Below are 12,865 nucleotides of genomic sequence, written 5' to 3' on the forward strand. Positions count from 1 at the left end.
GACCATTTCATACTAGCTAACAATATGCCCATGCCCCAAATCTATGCTCAAGGGACCCAAGGTCCATGTGCCTAGGCCCATACCTATACATGTGCATGTGCATATATAATTGCTTCATTACATACACGCATAGATTCTTTTATTGGTATATAGTGCCTGACCATTTCATACTAGCTAACAATATGCCCATGCCCCAAATCTATGCTCAAGGGACCTAAGGTCCATGTGCCTAGGTCCATACCCATACATGTGCATGTGCATATATAATTGCTTCATTACATACATGCAAAGATTCTTTTATTGGTATAAAAAAGTAATCTTTTGGAAACTTTTCCTCCATGCTAATTTTTCTAACATATTTAATAAAATTAAGTTTTATTGCCATGAATGAAAAACTTTGCCATTAAATTTATCTAATATGAGTGGATTTGGCATGGTTTTCTTATGGGGATGGAAAGGTCTTTGTAATGGGGTTACCCAAAGCGAATCTCTAGTTCCTTACAAAAGTGGAGATATGCATTTGACGTGATTTACACTTTCAAAATTCAAAAATTGTAAAATGAGAAAATGCCATGGTGTGGGATAGTGATCTAAAGTACTAAAACCAAGGGAAAAGTTGATTTTGATTATGCACAAGTGTTTAACAACACCCCAATGGTAGAGTAGAACCCCCCATGGCTCTCAAAAACTAACTGTAATTAACTAACTATTCTATTAACAAAGTTGATTTTTTGCTAATGGAGTAGATAATGATTTGAGAATTAAAGCTCCAATGATTGTTGTGTGTTCTCAACAAATTAATTTATACATCCTCTACAACCTATATGTTGAACCCATAAACCACCTTCTTAAGAGTATAATAAGAAACTAGAAAACGTTACCCCCTCTTGGCTGAAATCATTGCCACAACTATTTGGGTACTTTTGGAGCTCTTGATTTGATGAGTGATGGACTCCTTTGATGTGTTGCACCTCCTTGAGTCTGAAAACTAATTGTAATTAGCACTAACAATCCTAGTAACATAGGTAATTTTTCGCTAACACAGACACAGCAAAGAATGATTTGACAATTAAAGCTTCAATGTTGTCTGTGCTCAACAAATCAATGCACACATCCTTACACTATATATGTTGAACCCATGAATCATTTGCTTGAGAGTATGATGAGAAAGCTGAAAATTTTACCCCCTTCTGGCTGAAAGTGCCACCAACTGCGAGGCACTTTTGGAGCTCTTAATTGATGGATTTGATAGATTAAAGTCTACATGTAGATATATGAAATTTCTTAATTGAAATGTAAAAAGAGCTTAAACCCATCAAATTTGATGGAAGTTGAAAGGAAAAATCTAGGAGGTTAATCAAGAGAGTCACATCAACAAGCTACACATTTTGAGTTCAAATAAAAAAACACTTTTTTTTATCTTCAAAATCTGGTCCCAATCTTAGACAAAGATATTGTCAAAATTTTTTAAAAAAATAGGCGAATCTATTATAATATAGCCAAAACTTGATCTTTTAGATCCTAAAAGAAGAGAGAGAGAGAGTGCTAATATTTTATAGTTCTTTTTCACACTTTTCCTTAATTCATGAAAGAGAGAAAGAGCCCTTACATGGCCCCTTTTTGTGTCCATATTTTTCCTAATGAATGGTTGTCTTTCCCCAACAGTTCATCGAGTCTTATAGTGTAAGATGCTCACTAGCTTGTAGTGATTTGGGTTCGATTTCCCAACAAGATCTTTGCTATTGGCCTTAATAGCTTCCCATTTAAGACCTTGCAATCTTATTGTTCCCACTATTAATGAAGCTTAGTCAAGTGTAATCTTGTTGTTAATTTAGGCCTTAGTTTGTATGTTGTACCTTGTATGTGATGATTGTAGTCTAATCTTATCAAGATAGGCATAAGAATGTTTAATATTTATAAGAAACCATGAAACTGAAGCAAGATTCTGCCTTAATCATCCACTATGATGCAGTCTTTGTCAATCTTTACAAGAAAACTGTGCTAATGTCCTAGATCAATAAAGGTTTACAATATTTATTCTTAATCACTTGAATCTAAATTGGTGTAATCTTAGCATATTCTGTCTATAATCCAAGTGTTTTGCCCTCTACAATCTTTCTTGGTAAATTATTTCCACAGCATGAATTTCTTGCAAGAAAACAGCGAAGAAGTAATAAACATTGAAAGGTTTAATCAAGAACCACTCAATGTTTCTTCAAGATTTGATTTATGTACTATCTCTATATTTCTTTATAAATATGCACCAAGAAGCTTGTAACAGTACTCTGCACAACAACTTTGCATAGATCTGCTACGCAACTGTGAACTACACAAGTCTGTATAAGATATTCTATAATAGAACTACTATAATTTACTTAAGTATACATCAGAACTACAAACTACACTAAAATCTAAATAGAATCTTCAATTTAGACCAATTCTTGATAAGAACTACACCAAATTTTACACAGTAATCTTCAATATCCTCTAAAACTGTTAAGATTTTCCAGAAACTAAGGAAATATAAAAGGAAACTAAGGTTTATGAATAGATTTAATGAAAAGAAGCACTAAATGGAGATTTAGAAAAGCACTCTGAAAATAGCTCAAAACCTTAATTCGATAATCAAGAAAATAAGATTCCCTTAAATCTGTGCACAAATTAGGGTTTCAAAAATCTGTGATTAGCATATACCTGAAAGTAATTACCATTAACTCCTTTCTAAATTCACTCAACAAGAAAAAAATAAAAAACTATGTAAAAGTACTAATCTAAAATGGATTAAGTACTAATTACTTTCTAATCTAAACATCAAGATCTAAGCCAAGAGATCTAATACCAATGCAATGAAGGAACCTAGGGGTTTGCACTCATTAGCATGGAGTACACACATGTCCCACTCATCCTAGGGAGTACTACTTACTTTCTAATCTAAACATCAAGATCTAAGCCAAGAGATCTAATACCAATGCAATGAAGGAACCTAGGGGTTTGCACTCATTAGCATGGAGTACACACATGTCCCACTCATCCTAGGGAGTAGTACCTAAACATGGAAAGACTGCAATGAATCAACCATGAAAGCTTGGGCATAACCTCCAAGAAGACAAGATGTCTATATCAAATGATATCAAAAGGCAAGGTACAAAAGCCTAGACCAAGGTCAAGGGACCATTTCATACTAGCTAACAATATGCCCATACCCCAAATCTATGCTCAAGGGACCCAAGGTCCATGTGCCTAGGCCCATACCCATACATGTGCATGTGCATATATAATTGCTTCATTACATACATGCAAAGATTCTTTTATTGGTATAAAAAAGTAATCTTTTGGAAACTTTTCCTCCATGCTAATTTTTCTAACATATTTAATAAAATTAAGTTTTACTGCCATGTATGCAAAACTTTGCCATTAAATTTATCTAATATGAGTGGATTTGGCATGGTTTTCTTATGGGGATGGAAAGGTCTTTGTAATGGGGTTACCCAAAGTGAATCTCTAGTCCCTTACAAAAGTGGAGATATGCATTTAACGTGATTTACACTTTCAAAATTCAAAAATTGTAAAACAGGAAAATGCCATGGTTTGGGATAGTGATCTAAAGTACTAAACCGAGGGAAAAGTTGATTTTGATTATGCACAAGTGTTTAACAACACCCCAATGGTAGAGTAGAACCCCCAATGGCTCTCAAAAACTCAGTGTAATTAGCACTAACTATTCTATTAACAAAGTTGATTTTTTGCTAATGGAGTAGATAATGATTTGAGAATTAAAGCTTCAATGATTGTTGTGTGTGCTCAACAAATTAACTCATACATCCTCTACAACATATATGTTGAACCCATAAACCACCTTCTTAAGAGTATGATGAGAAACTTGAAAACGTTACCCCCTCTTGGCTGAAATCGTTGCCACAACTATTGGGTACTTCTGGAGCTCCTGATTTGATGAGCGATGGCCTCCTTTGATATGTTGCACCTCCTTGAGTCTAAAAACTAGCTGTAATTAGCACTAACTATCCTGGTAAAAAAAATAATTTTTTGCTAACAGAGCAAAGAATGATTTGACAATTAAAGCTTCAATGTTGTCTGTGCTCAACAAATCAATGCACACATCCTTACACTATATATGTTGAACCCATGAATCATTTGCTTGAGAGTATGATGAGAAAGTTGAAAATTTTATCTCCTCCTGGCTGAAAGTGCCACCAACTGTTGGGCACTTTTGGAGCTCTTAATTGATGGATTTGATGGATTAAAGTCTACATGTAGATATATGAAATTTCTTAATTGAAATGTAAAAAGAGCGTAAACCCGTCAAATTTGATGGAATTTGAAAGAAAAAATCTAGGAGGTTAATCAAGAGAGTCACATCAACAAGCTACACATTTTGAGTTCAAATTAAAAAACACTTTTTGTTATCTTCAAAATCTGGTCCCAATCTTAGACAAAGATATTGTCAAATTTTTTTTTAAAAATAGGCGAATCTTATATAATATAGCCAAAACTTGATCTTTTAGATCCTAAAAGTAGAGAGAGAGAGTGCTAATATTTTATATTTCTTTTCACACTTTTCCTTATATCATGATAGAGAGAAAGAGCCCTTACATGGTCCCTTTTTGTGTCCATATTTTTCCTAATGAATGGTTGTCTTTCCCCAACAGTCATCGAGTCTTAGAGTGTAAGATGCACACTAGCTTGCTAGTGGTTTGGGTTCGATTTTCCAACAAGATCTTTGCTATTGGCCTTAATAGCTTCCCATTCAAGACCTTGCAATCTTATTGTTCCCACTATTAATGAAGCTTAGTCAAGTGTAATCTTGCTATTAAGTCACATTTAAGCCTTACTTTGCATGTTGTACCTTGTATGTGATGATTGTAGTCTAATCTTATCAAGATAGGCATAAGAATGTTTAATATTTGCAAGAAACCATGAAACTGAATCAAGATTCTGCCTTAATCATCAACTGAGATTAAAGACCTCAAAGAACAGTTGATTTCTGCAGGTGAGATTATTCCTGATCATTCTCTTGTGCAGACTGTTCTTGATGCTTTACCTGAGACATATCAGACTTTTGCTTCCACGTGGAGACTTCTTAATGAGGACAGGCCTGATACTGTCAAGTATGATACTTTAGTCAATAAGCTGTTGCAAGAAGCGCAGTCCAGGCAAAACAAGGCCAGGCAGCGTGCAGTTGATCAAGCATTTATTGCTGCCCCACCAGCAGTAGAGAAGAAGTGGTAAGGCAGTCCCTTCCACTGTTTCTTCTCCTATTAGTAGGTCTGCAACTTCTTCTCCTTCCACAGGTAGCAACAATAAGTCTGAGAAGGCTCTTGATAAAGGTAAGAAAACGACCAGGTGCAACTATTGTAAGGCAAATGATCATATCATTAAGAATTGCCCTAAGCTAAAGAAGAGGCAAAGAAGAAAGAGTCAAATGCAGCCACAATAGCGGATGCTTCTACAAATGCAGATTCTGCAAATGTTGTGCAGGATACAAAATGGGCGTTTAGCGTGTATTGCCAGTATGACCCATCTGTACATGATGCATGTTTGGCAGTTTCTGTTGACTCTAATGTATGGTATTTTGACAGTGGTGCTACAAAGCACATTACCTCACATCATGATATGTTCACTTGTCTTGAGGCTGTCTCTAATGGGAATACTGTCACATGTGCCAATAATGCTTCTTACCCAGTGAAGGGCGTTGGTAAAATTATGCTTACTGCTGCAAATGGCAGCGCTTTCACACTTTCAGATGCTTTGTATGTGCCAGGGATAAAGAAGAATCTATTGTCTATCTCTGTGCTTGCTAGACTTGGATTTATAGTCAAATTTGTGGATGACAGATGTACTGTTCATGATTTGACTTCTGGTGATACAATTATTGCATCTGACACCTTGTTTCGTGGGCTGTATAGGCTCAATTCTTATGACAAGTGTGTGGAAGATTCAGCAAATGCAGTTAATGATAAAAAGGCAGTTTCAGATGCAAAACTATGGCATGCTCGTTTTGGTCATCTGAACTTTGCTAGTTTGCTGCGTTTGCAGAAATTTGATATGGTTGCTTCATTGCCCCCTCTTGAGGCACCATTGAAACATGTTTGTGAAGGCTGTATTTTGGGCAAAATGCAGCGTTCTGCATTTTCAAAGGATGGTTCTATGCGGGCCACTCACAAATTGTAACTTGTACATAGTGATGTATGTGGCCTATACAAACTCCGTCATTTGGTAAACACTTGTACTTCGTGACTTTCATTGATGATTACTCAAGGCATACATGGGTATATCCACTGAAGGCAAAGTTCGAAGTGTTTTTGTGCTTCAAACAGTTTTTTCTTATGGTTGAAAATGTATCCAATTGTACTGTGGGCACCCTCCGTTCTGATCGAGGGGGGGAGTACTTGTCTAAAGAGTTTGATGCATTTCTGGCTAGTCGTGGAATAAAACACCAATGTACAGTGCCGTATACCCCTCAGCAAAATGGTGTTGCTGAGAGGAAAAACAGATCACTTATGGAGATGGCACGATGTATGGTCAAGAGCCAAGCTTTGCCACATGCGTTTTGGTTGGAAGCTGTCATGTGTGCTGCATATGTACTCAACAGGTGTCCCACTAAGGCCTTGCAGTCTATTACTCCATACGAAGCTTGGCATGGCAGGAAGCCTTCTATTGGTCACTTGCGTGTCTTTGGTTGCTTGGCCTATGCTTTAGTGCCTGTGCAACAATGCAGAAAATTGGATGATAAGGCTGTCAAATGCATTTTTGTTGGTTACAGTGCTGAGAGCAAGGATTACAGATTGTATCATCCGCAGTCAAAGCGTATCTTGATTAGTCGAGATGTTGTTTTTGTGGAAGATGCTGTACAGCCTTTGTTATCATGTACCAAAGAGACAGGTGTGAGCTCACGAGATGTATTTGATATGTTGTTGCCTCTCTTTACAGGTGGGAATTCAAATGTAAGTCCTAATGAGGCAAATATTCAGCCTATGCAGATTTCATACGACATCTTAGATCAGCCTATTTTTGATGCAGATTTACAGGATGTAATTTTTGAGGATAGGGCTGAAAATGAGCAGGCTAGAGGTATGCCTAAATGGCTGGTGCAAACCTTGCGTGATAGTAAGATTGATGCATCTATGACTAGTCGTACTCGTTCAGGTTTTCAGCATGCCTCTTATACATCAGATTGTTATGCTTTGGCTGTGTCTAGTATGTGTGAAGAGGAAGAACCTCTTTCATTTGATGAGGCACAAAATTCAGAAAATTGGTTAGCTGCAATGCAAAGTGAATATGATGCTATAATGAAGAATGGTACATGGTCTTTGTGTGATTTGCCTATTGGTAAAAAGGCCATTGGATGTAAGTGGGTTTTTAAATTGAAACGAAAGCCAGATGACAGTGTTGATCGCTATAAGGCTAGACTTGTTGCAAAGGGTTATGCTCAAGAAAAGGGCATTGACTTTGATGAGACCTTTGCTCCCACTTGTCGTATGACTACCATTCGTAGCATTTGTGCATTGGCAGCTCATAATGGTTAGAATGTACATCAGCTGGACAGAAAGACTGCGTTCTTAAATGGAGATTTGCATGAGGAGGTGTATGTATCGCAGCCTCGTGGTTTTGTTCAGAGAGGGCAGGAAAACAAAGTGTGCAGGTTGAAAAAGGCTTTATATGGTTTAAAGCAAGCTCCACGAGCTTGGTATGAAAAGATACATGCATATTTAACTGCACATGGGTTTCAGAATAGTCCAACAGAAAGCACTTTGTATGTTAAATGTGTGGATGGTGTACATCTAATCATTGCTCTCTATGTCGATGACATGCTGCTAACAGGACCAAATGAGAGTCATATTGCTGATTTTAAGGCTGATTTGAATGCCTCTTTTGAGATGTCAGATTTGGGGCATTTGCATCATTATTTGGGGATACAATTTAAGTAGTGTGATGGAGGTATTGCTTTGTGTCAGACAAAGTATATTGAGACATTGTTGCGGAGATTTGGCCTTGAAGACTGCAAGCCTATTGCTACTCCAATGGAGACAGGTTTGAAGTTGAGTGTTCATGATGCTGGAGATCACTTTGATGTCACACTCTATCAGACAGCTGTTGGTTGCCTTTTTTATGTATGCATTTACGAGGCCGGACATTCAGTTTGCAGTCTCACAGGTGAGTAAGTTTATGCATAGCCCAGGGTCTCAGCATTGGAAGGCAGTTAAACGTATCTTTCATTACTTGAGTGGCACCATACATCTTGGGTTGTTTTATCCCAAGGGGGGATCGTTGCCGCCAGATTTACATGCTTTTTCGGACTCAGATTGGGCTAGTTGCTATGACACAAGAGTGTCCACAAGTGGTTTTTGTTTCATGCTCGGTAGCTCATGCATATCTTGGTTGAGCAAGAAGCAACCTACTGTGGCCACTTCTAGTTGTGAAGCTGAGTACAGGGCAGCTTTCACAGCTATGGTTGAGTGTGTGTGGCTCAGACGGCTTATGGTGGCTGACTTGGGTGTTGGACAGGAGTCTGCCACCTCTATCTTCACTGACAGTTAGAGCGCATTGGCAGTTGCGAGAAACCCAATTTTTCATGCTCGCACAAAGCACATTAAGGTGCATTATCACTATGTCAGGGAGAGACTCTCAGCAGCAAGAGAGATCAGCTTGGCCTATGTGCCAACACAGGACAACCTCGCCGATCTTTTCACAAAGGCGCTTCCTCGTGAGAAGTTCGAAGCTTTCCGCAAAGCTTTGGGCTTGCTCCCCTTTGTGGATTGATCTACTTCGGGCATGGCACTCCCCTATACATGAGTGCCAGCTCTCGTTCACACCATCACTCCCAGGGGGGATTTGTTGCCATATATATAGGCAGTGATGTGTGTGAACACACTTAGGACTGTCAGGGCACTTTTTCCCTCTTTAGGAGGTTTTTTCCCTCGGCTTGTATACACGCCCATCCTTCAAGGGCTAACTTATCTTTTGTACATTGACACAATCTAATACACTTTGTGTTGTGTGCATTCTTGCTTCTTCTTCTCCAAGCTTTGTGTGCTTTCCTGCAACCCTAATTCCAACATGCTCAAGGGACCCAAGGTCCATGTGCCTAGGCCCATACCCATACATGTGCATGTGCATATATAATTGCTTCATTACATACACACATAGATTCTTTTATTGGTATATAGTGCCTGACCATTTTATACTAGCTAACAATATGCATACACACATAGATTCTTTTATTGGTATATAGTGCCTGACCATTTTATACTAGCTAACAATATGCCCATGCCCCAAATCTATGCTCAAGGGACCTAAGGTCCATACCCATACATGTGCATGTGCACATATAATTGCTTCATTACATACATGCAAAGATTCTTTCATTGGTATAAAAAAGTAATCTTTTGGAAACTTTTCCTCCATGCTAATTTTTCTAACATATTTAATAAAATTAAGTTTTACTACCATGTATGAAAAACTTTGCCACTAAATTTATCTAATATGAGTGGATTTGGCATGGTTTCCTTATGGTGGAAAGGTCTTTGTAATGGGGTTACCCAAAGCGAATCTCTAGTCCCTTACAAAAGTGGAGATATGCATTTGACGTGATTTACACTTTCTAAATTCAAAAATTGTAAAACGAGAAAATGCCATGGTTTGGGTTAGTGATCTAAAGTACTAAACCAAGGGGAAAGTTGATTTTGATTATGCACAAGTGTTTAACAACACCCCAATGGTAGAGTAGAACCCCCAATGGCTCTAAAAAAAAACTGACTGTAATTAGCACTAACTATTCTAACAAAGTTGATTTTTTGCTAATGGAGTAGATAATGATTTGAGAATTAAAGCTTCAATGATTGTTGTGTGTGCTCAACAAATTAACTCATACATCCTCTACAACATATATGTCGAACCCATAAACCACCTTCTTAAGAGTATGATGAGAAACTTGAAAACGTTAACCCCTCTTGGGTGAAATCGTTGCCAACTATTGGGTACTTTTGGAGCTCTTGATTTGATGAGTGATGGCCTCCTTTGATGTGTTGCACCTCCTTGAGTCTGAAAACTAACTATAATTAGCACTAACTATCCTGGTAACACATGTAATTTTTTGCTAACAGAGCAAAGAATGATTTGACAATTAAAGCTTCAATGTTGTCTGTGCTCAACAAATCAATGCACACATCCTTACACTATATATGTTGAACCCATAAATCATTTGCTTGAGAGTATGATGAGAAAGTTAAAAATTTTACCCCCTCCTGGCTGAAAGTGCCACCAACTGCTGGGCACTTTTGGAGCTCTTAATTGATGGATTTGATGGATTAAAGTCTACATGTAGATATATGAAATTTCTTAATTAAAATGTAAAAAGAGCTTAAACCTGTCAAATTTGATGGAATTTGAAAGGAAAAATCTAGGAGGTTAATCAAGAGAGTCACATCAACAAGCTACACATTTTGAGTTCAAATAAAAAAACACTTTTTGTTATCTTCAAAATCTGGTCCCCACACATTTAAGCCTTACTTTGCATGTTGTACCTTGTATGTGATGATTGTAGTCTAATCTTATCAAGATAGGCATAAGAATGTTTAATATTTGCAAGAAACCATGAAACTGAAACAAGATTTTGCCTTAATCATCAACTATAATGCAGTCTTTGTCAATCTTTACAAGAAAACTGTGCTAATGTCCTAGATCAATAAAGGTTTACAATATTTATTCTTAATCACTTAAATCCAAATTGGTTTAATCTTAGCATATTCTGCCTATAATCCAAGTGTTTTGCCCTCTACAATCTTTCTTGGTAAATTATTTACACAGCATGAATTTCTTGCAAGAAAACAGCAAAGAAGTAATAAACATTAAAAGGTTTAATCAAGAACCACTCAAGGTTTCTTCAAGATTTGATTTATGTACTGTCTCTGTATTTCTTTTGCGTCCTGGCTGAGTCCTATGAAGAGCCTTGCGAACATCAGTGTCAAGCCATTTTGCTCTGCTCATTGTAGCCTGTGACGTTGTTAGGAGTTTTTTGAGTGTGGTTTTCTGGCATATGTACATATAGATGCATGTTTATGTGGCACTGGGATGCCCAATACTCCACCCCCCACACTGAAGTGGCAATGAAGCCTTTTTAGCATGTGATGATGTGTTTGATGCAGATATGCTTGTTAGAAACGGTGCAATACTATAAGCATTCTAAGGTTACATCAATGGCATGATGTTTGGAAACAACATGGGGAACACATTGTGGAACACCACCACAGTTATGATCAAGGTTTGGCTTCCTTAGACCTGGGATCTCCAAGAGCAAGAGCAGATCAAACCTTTGTAGATGGCACGTATGCAATCAGAGATCTTCATCACCAATATCAAGCCAAAGGTGTGCATAATACTTAGGGCCTTAATATATAAAGGCCTTAATACATAAGGAAAATAATGCAATACCATGTAATTTTCTTTAAAAAGGGCGACGGAATTAAAATAGCAAGCAAAGAAAAGTTCAGACGGCGGGTGAGAAGGATGGCGGGTATGATGGATGGCGGGTGAGAAGGATGGCGGGTATGATGTAATTTTCTTTAAAAAGAGTGGCGGAATTAAAATAGCAAGCAAAGAAAAGTTCAGACGACGGGTGAGAAGGATGGCGGGTATGATGGATGCCAAAATGAGGAGCACAATTTCAGGATTTACCCGATTCTGCGAGTGGAATTCAAAAAAACTCTGAGAAGTATAAAGGATGGCGCACTGGTGGTGACATGATGGGGAGTTTTTTTCATTGAGAGTTTGCTGCCTGTGGTAGCGGGGAGTTTTCTAGGTGTTTCTTTGCTTTGTCGCCGGCAGCAGCAGCAGAGTTGGTAGCAAGGAGAGTGAGTGTATAGCTACTGCAACTGCAGAGCTTTTCCTGTGTGTTGATTTTGTTTGTCTAGTTGTCGCTGGTGTCTGAGGCCAGCTCATGGGCTGAGGTGATGATGTTCTAAGAAGAGGTGAGAGAAGGATTAGTCATCATGTTTGTGGGCAGCTTGTAGCCAAAGGGTGTATTGTCTTTTACTAGTATTGCCTGCTGCTACGCTGATGGCGAGCAGAGATGTGTTTGTTTCTTGTGTGTGTTGATTTGAAGGAGAAGGCGTGATTGACGTGTTTGGTGGTGTAGTCCACGGATTTACACTCTCACAGCGCACTTTGTGCCAGCCTTCGATTACCTCGTCATGCACACGGTGAGAGCATATGTGTTTGGTGAGTGTTTACTTTGACTATGGTGCCCCTGTTTTGTGCTAGTGATTCCAAGGTTGGGGGAGTGGGAAGCTATAGAGGCCTGTTTCCTTGTTTTTTTTTCCACCCCACAGCTTTTTGGTGCCCCCATTGAGGAGAGCCAAGTATTTTTCTTTGCCTACAAGGGTGTATGGCCTAGGAGTTGAAGGTTTCAGGAAAGGCGTTTTTCTTGTTTTTCTTGGGATTTGAGGTGAAGCTTGGGGATCAAAATGATGTCGTATCCAGAGTTTTTTGGTGGTCCTAGTGAAGATGTAGCGAATTTTCTTGAAAGAACGGAGGTTGCATGCATAAGCAACCACATCAACGAGCCGGCACAGGTATTGCGGTTGCTGAATATATGTTTAAAGGGAGATGCGAGGGCATGGTTCAGAACTTTTGAAGAGTCGTTAAGGGATGCTAAGCCACGCATTCCAATGACTGAGGATGGATTGAAGACTGCACTTTTGAACAGGTTCAAGAAGGTTGAGGATCCAGACAGAGTCTGGCATGAAGTGCAGGGGTTGACACAGGGCGAATTGGAGCCAATTGATGATTATGTAAAGAAATTCTCCTTGCTGTGGGAGACCTTGTGCAGGGCTTTGGGGGAGGATCAACA

Source organism: Cibotium barometz, chromosome 25 (genome assembly GCF_041138505.1).
Source record: "Cibotium barometz isolate CiBa-2024 chromosome 25, ASM4113850v1, whole genome shotgun sequence".
NCBI classification, from domain to species: domain Eukaryota; kingdom Viridiplantae; phylum Streptophyta; class Polypodiopsida; order Cyatheales; family Cibotiaceae; genus Cibotium; species Cibotium barometz.